General features: G+C 55.4%; 1 long non-coding RNA gene across 1 annotated transcript in view; it reads right to left on the reverse strand.

The window, feature by feature from the left end:
• The window catches only part of LOC142258095 (uncharacterized), a 162,780-nt gene extending 158,070 nt beyond the window's left edge, over positions 1 to 4,710 (reverse strand). Inside the window, exons 1-2 of the long non-coding RNA XR_012727710.1 lie at positions 4,637 to 4,710; positions 94 to 234 (exon numbers count right to left, since the gene is read on the reverse strand). This is a non-coding gene — a long non-coding RNA (uncharacterized LOC142258095). The remainder of the gene's footprint in view (positions 1 to 93; positions 235 to 4,636) is intronic.
• Positions 4,711 to 9,937: the final 5,227 nt, after the last annotated feature.

Here is a 9,937-nt window from a genome sequence, read left to right on the forward strand (position 1 = left end):
GTTATCAGTATTCATCAGACTTTGGACCATACAGGAACCACAGTCCTGATGAGAAGCTTTGAGTATCACACACATACAGTCACATCCGGGTACCTTGTAGGTGACATCTTCCCTGATCGGAGTCATCTTATTCTTTCTTCTCCATCTTGTCCAGACGTCATGATGACTATTCACATCCACAGCTCCTCTCTGCAGACCTCCCGGGCCTTCTGCAGCACATCTCAACATTATGCCCTTAAAATAAATAGCAGAATGATTATAATGCTCCTAAATATAAATATATGACCTACGCTGTGCGCCTGAATAAATAATTGCCCCTCACTGTGCTCCCTGCACAAAATGACCCACACAATGTCCCTCTTATGGTACATGGCCTCTTCTTTCAGTACTGGGCCCCCTCTTCACACCGTCCTCTACATTGTGTACCCACTATACTTCCAAATGTCTATACTGTGCCCCCTCCTCACACTCCCCCTCCTGAGCTGTGCCCTCACAATGTCCCCCATGCAATCCCCTCTCTATACTGCCCTCACCCTCAGTACCAAAATCACTGAAAGTGCAACTCAATCTCACATTCCCCCTCCTCAGCATACTGTGCCCTCCATACTGTGCCCTCACACTGGCCACCATGCAGCCCCTTCTCTATACTGCCTACCTCCTTCACTATACAGTCACTATACCGCACCTCAGTCTCACATTCCCCCTCCTCAGCATACTGTGCCCTCCATACTGTGCCCTCACACTGGCCACCATGCTGCCCCTTCTCTATACTGCCTACCTCCTTCACTATACAGTCACTATACCGCACCTCAGTCTCACATTCCCCCTCCTCAGCATACTGTGCCCTCACACTGCCCACCATGCTGCCACTTCTCTATACTGCCTACCTCCTTCACTATACAGTCACTATACCGCACCTCGGTCTCACATTCCCCCTCCTCAGCATACTGTGCCTCCATACTGTGCCCTCACACTGCCCACCATGCTGCCCCTTCTCTATACTGCCTACCTCCTTCACTATACAGTCACTATACCGCACCTCAGTCTCACATTCCCCCTCCTCAGCATACTGTGCCCTCCATACTGTGCCCTCACACTGGCCACCATGCTGCCCCTTCTCTATACTGCCTACCTCCTTCACTATACAGTCACTATACAGCACCTCCGTCTCACATTCCCCCTCCTCAGCATACTGTGCCCTCCATACTGTGCCCTCACACTGGCCACCATGCTGCCCCTTCTCTATACTGCCTACCTCCTTCACTATACAGTCACTATACCGCACCTCAGTCTCACATTCCCCCTCCTCAGCATACTGTGCCCTCCATACTGTGCCCTCACACTGGCCACCATGCTGCTCCTTCTCTATACTGCCTACCTCCTTCACTATACAGTCACTATACCGCACCTCAGTCTCACATTCCCCCTCCTCAGCATACTGTGCCCTCACACTGGCCACCATACTGCCCCTTCTCTATACTGCCTACCTCCTTCACTATACAGTCACTATACCGCACCTCAGTCTCACATTCCCCCTCCTCAGCATACTGTGCCCTCCATACTGTGCCCTCACACTGGCCACCATGCTGACCCTTCTCTATACTGCCTACCTCCTTCACTATACAGTCACTATACCGCACCTCAGTCTCACATTCCCCCTCCTCAGCATACTGTGTCCTCCATACTGTGCCCTCACACTGGCCACCATGCTGACCCTTCTCTATACTGCCTACCTCCTTCACTATACAGTCACTATACCGCACCTCAGTCTCACTTCCCCCTCCTCAGCATACTGTGCCTCCATACTGTGCCCTCACACTGCCCACCATGCTGCCCCTTCTCTATACTGCCTACCTCCTTCACTATACAGTCACTATACCGCACCTCAGTCTCACATTCCCCCTCCTCAGCATACTGTGCCCTCCATACTGTGCCCTCACACTGGCCACCATGCTGCCCCTTCTCTATACTGCCTACCTCCTTCACTACCCAGTCACTATACCGCACCTCAGTCTCACATTCCCCCTCCTCAGCATACTGTGCCCTCCATACTGTGCCCTCACACTGCCCACCATGCTGCCCCTTCTCTATACTGCCTACCTCCTTCACTATACAGTCACTATACCGCACCTCAGTCTCACATTCCCCCTCCTCAGCATACTGTGCCCTCCATACTGTGTCCTCACACTGGCCACCATGCTGACCCTTCTCTATACTTTCTACCTCCTTCACTATACAGTCACTATACCGCACCTCAGTCTCACATTCCCCCTCCTCAGCATACTGTGCCCTCCATACTGTGCCCTCACACTGGCCACCATGCTGCCCCTTCTCTATACTGCCTACCTCCTTCACTACCCAGTCACTATACCGCACCTCAGTCTCACATTCCCCCTCCTCAGCATACTGTGCCCTCCATACTGTGCCCTCACACTGGCCACCATGCTGCCCCTTCTCTATACTGCCTACCTCCTTCACTATACAGTCCACTATACCGCACCTCAGTCTCACATTCCCCCTCCTCAGCATACTGTGCCCTCCATACTGTGTCCTCACACTGGCCACCATGCTGACCCTTCTCTATACTTTCTACCTCCTTCACTATACAGTCACTATACTGCACCTCAGTCTCACATTCCCCCTCCTCAGCATACTGTGCCCTCCATACTGTGTCCTCACACTGGCCACCATGCTGACCCTTCTCTATACTTTCTACCTCCTTCACTATACAGTCACTATACCGCACCTCAGTCTCACATTCCCCCTCCTCAGCATACTGTGCCCTCACACTGGCCACCATACTGCCCCCTTCTCTATACTGCCTACCTCCTTCACTATACAGTCACTATACCGCACCTCAGTCTCACATTCCCCCTCCTCAGCATACTGTGCCCTCCATACTGTGCCCTCACACTGGCCACCATGCTGCCCCTTCTCTATACTGCCTACCTCCTTCACTATACAGTCACTATACCGCACCTCAGTCTCACATTCCCCCTTCTCAGCATACTGTGCCCTCCTCCATACTGTGGCCTCACACTGGCCACCATGCTGCCCCTTCTCTATACTGCCTACCTCCTTCACTATCCAGTCACTATACTGTACCTCCGTCTCACATTCCCCCTCCTCAGCATACTGTGCCCTCCATACTGTGCCCTCACACTGGCCACCATGCTGCCCCTTCTCTATACTGCCTACCTGCTTCACTATACAGTCACTATACCGCACCTCAGTCTCACATTCCCCCTCCTCAGCATACTGTGCCCTCCATACTGTGCCCTCACACTGGCCACCATGCTGCCCCTTCTCTATACTGCCTACCTCCTTCACTATCCAGTCACTATACTGTACCTCCGTCTCACATTCCCCCTCCTCAGCATACTGTGCCCTCCATACTGTGCCCTCACACTGGCCACCATGCCGCCCCTTCTCTATACTGCCTACCTCCTTCACTATACAGTCACTATACCGCACCTCCGTCTCACATTCCCCCTCCTCAGCATACTGTGCCCTCCATACTGTGCCCTCACACTGGCCACCATGCTGCCCCTTCTCTATACTGCTTATCTCCTTCACTATACAGTCACTATACCGCACCTCAGTCTCACATTCCCCCTCCTCAGCATACTGTGCCTCCATACTGTGCCCTCACACTGGCCACCATGCTGCCCCTTCTCTATACTGCTACCTCCTTCACTATACAGTCACTATACTGCACCTCAATCTCACATTCCCCCTCCTCAGCATACTGTGCCCTCCATACTGTGCCCTCACACTGGCCACCATGCTGCCCCTTCTCTATACTGCCTACCTCCTTCACTATACAGTCACTATACTGCACCTTAGTCTTGCATTCCCCTCCTCAGCATACTGTATCCTCACACTGGCCACCATGCTGCCCCTTCTCTATACTGCTTATCCCCCCCCCCCCCCACTACCCAGGCTCTATACTATGCCCCTCACACTTTTCTCCACCAATACTCTCCACTTACAATTTTCTCCCACCATACTGCTGCCTCACACTTTTTAATGGTGCCCCCCTGATTGCCGTGCAGGGGAACATATGCCGCATTTCCCCCAAAGGTACGCCCCTGTACAGTGTACAGGAGAATACATGACTGGTACACAATATACTGTGATACAGACATCAGAGGTTATACAATATACACATTATTATATACCATCTGATGTGTGTACACAGTGTATCACACTACTCTCTCTGTACGCTGGATGTGGTATACCATGTGCACAGATATACCATGCCCTGCACTGATCACACCTGGGCCTACAGGACAGGATGTAACATATTCTATATGTAATATAGGCCATATAGTGTAATGTGTGCTGCAGGCTCAGATGTGATCAGTGCAGGATTCTGTGTAGTGATGTCTGTGCTGGAGATCAGTGTGAGTTATTGCAGGGGAGGGATGAGGCCGATGACCCGGCACTGACAGCCCGACCTGTACTGACAGGCCCGACCTGATCTGCAGCAGAGCACACTCCTGCAATAACTCACACTGATAGCAGAGTGGCCGCTGACACTATGGAACCGGTCTGGAGTTATCAGCGGCGTCTGCTCCCTCCTCACTGCAGCCTCCTGCCCGGCCGGCACCATGATTAATGACCTCATACTTACCGGGATCCACTGAGACCTCCGGTCCTCCCACAAGCTCCTCTACGGCAGGAAGAAACAGCAGCGCGGTGACGTCATCCTGGCACACGCAGCCCATACAGCGTGCAGTGGGCGTGTCTGCAGTAGTGATGGCCGGGATTGAAATACCTTAAAGGTACAGTGCGGTCTTGAACCACTACGACATTAATAAAATGGCGGACACACAGATGGTGGTGGGGGCCCCCTCAGAGGCTCTTATGGTGGGGGCCCCTGGGCTGAAGCCCCGTCTGCCCCGCCTATAATCCGGCCCTGCGTACATTGTATATGAGATATGGGTATTAGAGAGTGAGCTCTTCAGGACAGGGATGATGGGAGTGATACCATCTGTGTACACCACTGTGCGGCAGAGGCATGCTCAGATCCCCAATGTGTCATTCATAATACTGCCGTCATCTTATGTGATAGACTTTCACCCTCTCAGGGCCTAAGGCCCAGATCAAAGAGCCCAAATCAGAGGAGGAAACCTCTGCAGCCAGCATCGGGTATGTAACGAACCCCTGTGTATGGAATGAGGTCTCTGCGGCTGGCACCCTGCATGTAATGAGGTCTCTGCGGCTGGCACCCTGCATGTAATGAGGTCTCTGCGGCCAGCACCCTGCATGTAATGAGGTCTCTGCGGCCGGCACCCTGCATGTAATGAGGTCTCTGCGGCTGGCACCCTGCATGTAATGAGGTCTCTGCGGCCGGCACCCTGCATGTAATCAGCTCTCTGTGGCCAGCACCCTGCATGTAATGAGCTCTCTGCGGCCGGCACCCTGTATGTAATGAGCTCTCTGCGGCCGGTACCCTGCATGTAATGAGCTCTCTGCGGCCGGCACCCTGCATGTAATGAGCTCTCTGCAGCCGGCACCCTGTATGTAATGAGGTCTCTGCGGCTGGCACCCTGCATGTAATGAGGTCTCTGCGGCTGGCACCCTGCATGTAATGAGGTCTCTGCGGCTGGCACCCTGCATGTAATGAGGTCTCTGCGGCTGGCACCCTGCATGTAATGAGGTCTCTGCGGCTGGCACCCTGCATGTAATGAGGTCTCTGCGGCCAGCACCCTGCATGTAATCATCTCTCTGTGGCCAGCACCCTGCATGTAATCATCTCTCTGTGGCCAGCACCCTGCATGTAATGAGCTCTCTGCGGCCGGCACCCTGCATGTAATGAGCTCTCTGCGTCCGGCACCCTGCATGTAATGAGCTCTCTGTGGCCGGCACCCTGCATGTAATGAGTTCTCTGCGGCCGGCACCCTGCATGTAATGAGGTCTCTGCGGCTGGCACCCTGCATGTAATGAGCTCTCTGCGGCCGGCACCCTGCATGTAATGAGTTCTCTGCGGCCGGCACCCTGCATGTAATGAGCCCTCTGCCGCCGGCACCCTGCATGTAATGAGCTCTCTGCGGCCAGCACCCTGCATGTAATGAGCTCTCTGCCGCCGGCACCCTGCATGTAATGAGCTCTCTGCCGCCGGCACCCTGCATGTATTGAGCTCTCTGCGGCTGGCACCCTGCATGTAATGAGCTCTCTGCAGCCGGCACCCTGCATGTAATGAGCTCTCTGCAGCCGGCACCCTGCATGTAATGAGCTCTCTGCCGCTGGCACCCTGCATGTAATGAGCTCTCTGCAGCCGGCACCCTGCATGTAATGAGCTCTCTGCCGCCGGCACCCTGCATGTAATGAGCTCTCTGCCGCCGGCACCCTGCATGTATTGAGCTCTCTGCGGCTGGCACCCTGCATGTAATGAGCTCTCTGCAGGCGGCACCCTGCATGTAATGAGCTCTCTGCAGCCGGCACCCTGCATGTAATGAGCTCTCTGCCGCCGGCACCCTGCATGTAATGAGCTCTCTGCGCCGGCACCCCTGCATGTAATGAGCTCTCTGCGGCCAGCACCCTGCATGTAATGAGCTCCCTGCCGCCGGCACCCTGCATGTAATGAGCTCTCTGCAGCCGGCACCCCTGCATGTAATGAGCTCTCTGCGGCTGGCACCCTGCGTGTAATGAGCTCTCTGCGGCCGGCACCCTGCATGTAATGAGCTCTCTGCGGCCGGTACCCTGCATGTAATGAGCTCTCTGCGGCCGGCACCCTGAATGTAATGAGCTCTCTGCGGCCGGCACCCTGTATGTAATGAGGTCTCTGCCGCCGGCACCCTGCATGTAATGAGCTCTCTGCGGCCAGCACCCTGCATGTAATGAGCTCTCTGCCGCCGGCACCCTGCATGTAATGAGCTCTCTTGCGGCTGGCACCCTGCATGTAATGAGCTCTCTGCGGCCGGCACCCTGCATGTAATGAGCTCTCTGCGGCCGGCACCCTGCATGAAATGAGGTCTCTGCGGCTGACACCCTGCATGTAATGAGGTCTCTGCGGCCGGTACCCTGCATGTAATGAGCTCTCTGCGGCCGGTACCCTGCATGTAATGAGGTCTCTGCGGCCGGCACCCTGCATGTAATCATCTCTCTGTGGCCAGCACCCTGCATGTAATGAGCTCTCTGCGGCGTCACTCTGCATGTAATGAGCTCTCTGCGGCCGGCACCCTGCATGTAATGAGCTCTCTGCAGCGGCACCCTGCATGTAATGAGCTCTCTGCAGCCGGCACCCTGCATGTAATGAGCTCTCTGCAGCCGGCACCCTGCATGTAATGAGCTCTATGTACCCCGGCACCCTGCATGTAATGAGCTCTCTGCAGCCGGCACCCTGCATGTAATGAGCTCTCTGCGGCCGGCACCCTGCATGTATTTAGCTCTCTGCGGCTGGCACCATGCATGTAATGAGCTCTCTGCGGCCGGCACCCTGTATGTAATGAGCTCTCTGCCGCTAGCACCCTCCATGTAATTATCTCTCTGCGGCCGGCACCCTGCATGTAATGAGCTTTCTGTGGCCGGCACCCTGCATGTAATGAGCTCTCTGCAGCCGGCACCCTGCATGTACTGATGTCTCTGCAGCTGGCACACTGCACATACTGATGTAACTGCAGCAGTGCCCTGCATGTAATGAGCTCTCTGCTGCTGGCACCCTCCATGCAATTATCTCTCTGCAGCCGGGACCCTGCATGTAATGAGCTCTCTGTGGCCGGCACCCTGCATGTAATGAGCTCTCTGCGGCCGGCACCCTGCATGTAATCATCTCTCTGTGGCCAGCACCCTACATGTAATGAGCTCTCTGCGTCCGGCACCCTGCATGTAATGAGCTCTCTGCGGACGGCACCCTGCATGTATTGAGCTCTCTGCGGCCGGCACCCTGCATGTAATGAGCTCTCTGCGGCCGGCACCCTGCGTGTAATGATGTCTCTGCAGCCGGCACCCTGCATGTATTGAGCTCTCTGCGGCCGGCACCCTGCATGTAATGAGCTCTCTGCGTCCGGCACCCTGCATGTAATGAGCTCTCTGCGGCCGGCACCCTGCATGTAATGAGCTCTCTGCGGCCGGCACCCTGTGTGTAATGAGCTCTCTGCGGCCGGAACCTTGCATGTAATGAGCTCTCTGCGGCCAGCACCCTGCATGTAATGAGCTCTCTGCGGCCGGCACCCTGCATGTAATGAGCTCTCTGCGGCCGGCACCCTGCTTGTAATGAGCTCTCTGCGGCCGGCACCCTGCTTGTAATGAGCTCTCTGCGGCCAGCACCCTGCATGTAATGAGCTGTCTGCGGCCGGCACCCTGCATGTAATGAGCTCTCTGCGTCCGGCACCCTGCATGTAATGAGCTCTCTGCGTCCGGCACCCTGCATGTAATGAGCTCTCTGCGTCCGGCACCCTGCATGTAATGAGCTCTCTGCGTCCGGCACCCTGCATGTAATGAGCTCTCTGCGGCCGGTACCCTGCATGTAATGAGCTGTCTGCGGCCGGCACCCTGCATGTAATGAGCTCTCTGCGTCCGGCACCCTGCATGTAATGAGCTCTCTGCGTCCGGCACCCTGCATGTAATGAGCTCTCTGCGGCCGGTACCCTGCATGTAATGAGCTCTCTGCGGCCGGCACCCTGCATGTAATGAGCTCTCTGCGTCCGGCACCCTGCATGTAATGAGCTCTCTGCGGCCGGTACCCTGCATGTAATGAGCTCTCTGCGGCCGGTACCCTGCATGTAATGAGCTCTCTGCGGCCGGCACCCTGCATGTAATGAGCTCTCTGCGGCCGGCACCCTGCATGTAATATGCTCTCTGCAGCCGGTACCCTGCATGTAATGAGCTCTCTGCGGCCGGTACCCTGCATGTAATGAGCTCTCTGCGGCCGGTACCCTGCATGTAATGAGCTCTCTGCGGCCGGTACCCTGCATGTAATGAGCTCTCTGCGGCCGGCACCCTACATGTAATGAGCTCTCTGCGGCCGGTACCCTGCATGTAATGAACTCTCTGCGGCTGGCACCCTGCGTGTAATGAGCTCTCTGCGGCCGGTACCCTGCATGTAATGAGCTCTCTGCGGCTGGCACCCTGCATGTAATGTATGATCCTTTCATGACTCCGGGGGCAGAGCTATCACTTCACTCCATCATTGTAAGTCCTCATCGTCTCCGCCTGATAAATATACATTCCACTTAGCGGAGACGAGGGCCGCTCCTGCTCCCTGCGCCGCTCATTGCTTTTCTTTAGTAACTGTTTTAAAAGTTCTATTTAAATGCAAATGAATTTCTTACCATCCGAGATGAGAAGTGATAAAGAGAGAAGCCGCCATTATCTGCCGTCTGCTCCGCTTATATTTAGAGCTTCTCTCCTCTTTTCTTTCATCCTTTCAAATCTTTCAAAATTTCAGCGTTTTATGTTTAGTAAATAACATAATTGTAATTAAAGGAACAGCAGACGAAAAAGGGAGGAGGCTACAGCGAGGAGCGGGCCGTGCCGGGAAATGTGCAGAGGAAAGGTGGGAAGAGCAGGGATGGCGGATCATCGGGGGCCAAGCAGGGATGGCGGATCATCAGGGCCAATCAGGGATGGCGGATCATTGGGGCCGAGCAGGGATGGCGGATCATCGGGGCTGAGCAGGGATGGCGGATCATCGGGGCTGAGCAGGGATGGCGGATCATTGGGACTGAGCAGGGATGGCGGATCATCGGGGCCGAGCAGGGATGGCGGATCATTGGGGCTGAGCAGGGATGGCGGATCATTGGGGCTGAGCAGGGATGGCGGATCATTGGGGCTGAGCAGGGATGGCGGATCATTGGGACTGAGCAGGGATGGCGGATCATCGGGGCCGAGCAGGGATGGCGGATCATTGGGGCTGAGCAGGGATGGCGGATCATCGGGGCCGAGCAGGGATGGCGGATCATCGGGGAGAATTACAGATCTGAAGAATAAA

The sequence above is a fragment of the Anomaloglossus baeobatrachus genome, chromosome 12 (genome assembly GCF_048569485.1).
Source record: "Anomaloglossus baeobatrachus isolate aAnoBae1 chromosome 12, aAnoBae1.hap1, whole genome shotgun sequence".
Taxonomy (NCBI): Eukaryota; Metazoa; Chordata; class Amphibia; order Anura; family Aromobatidae; genus Anomaloglossus; species Anomaloglossus baeobatrachus.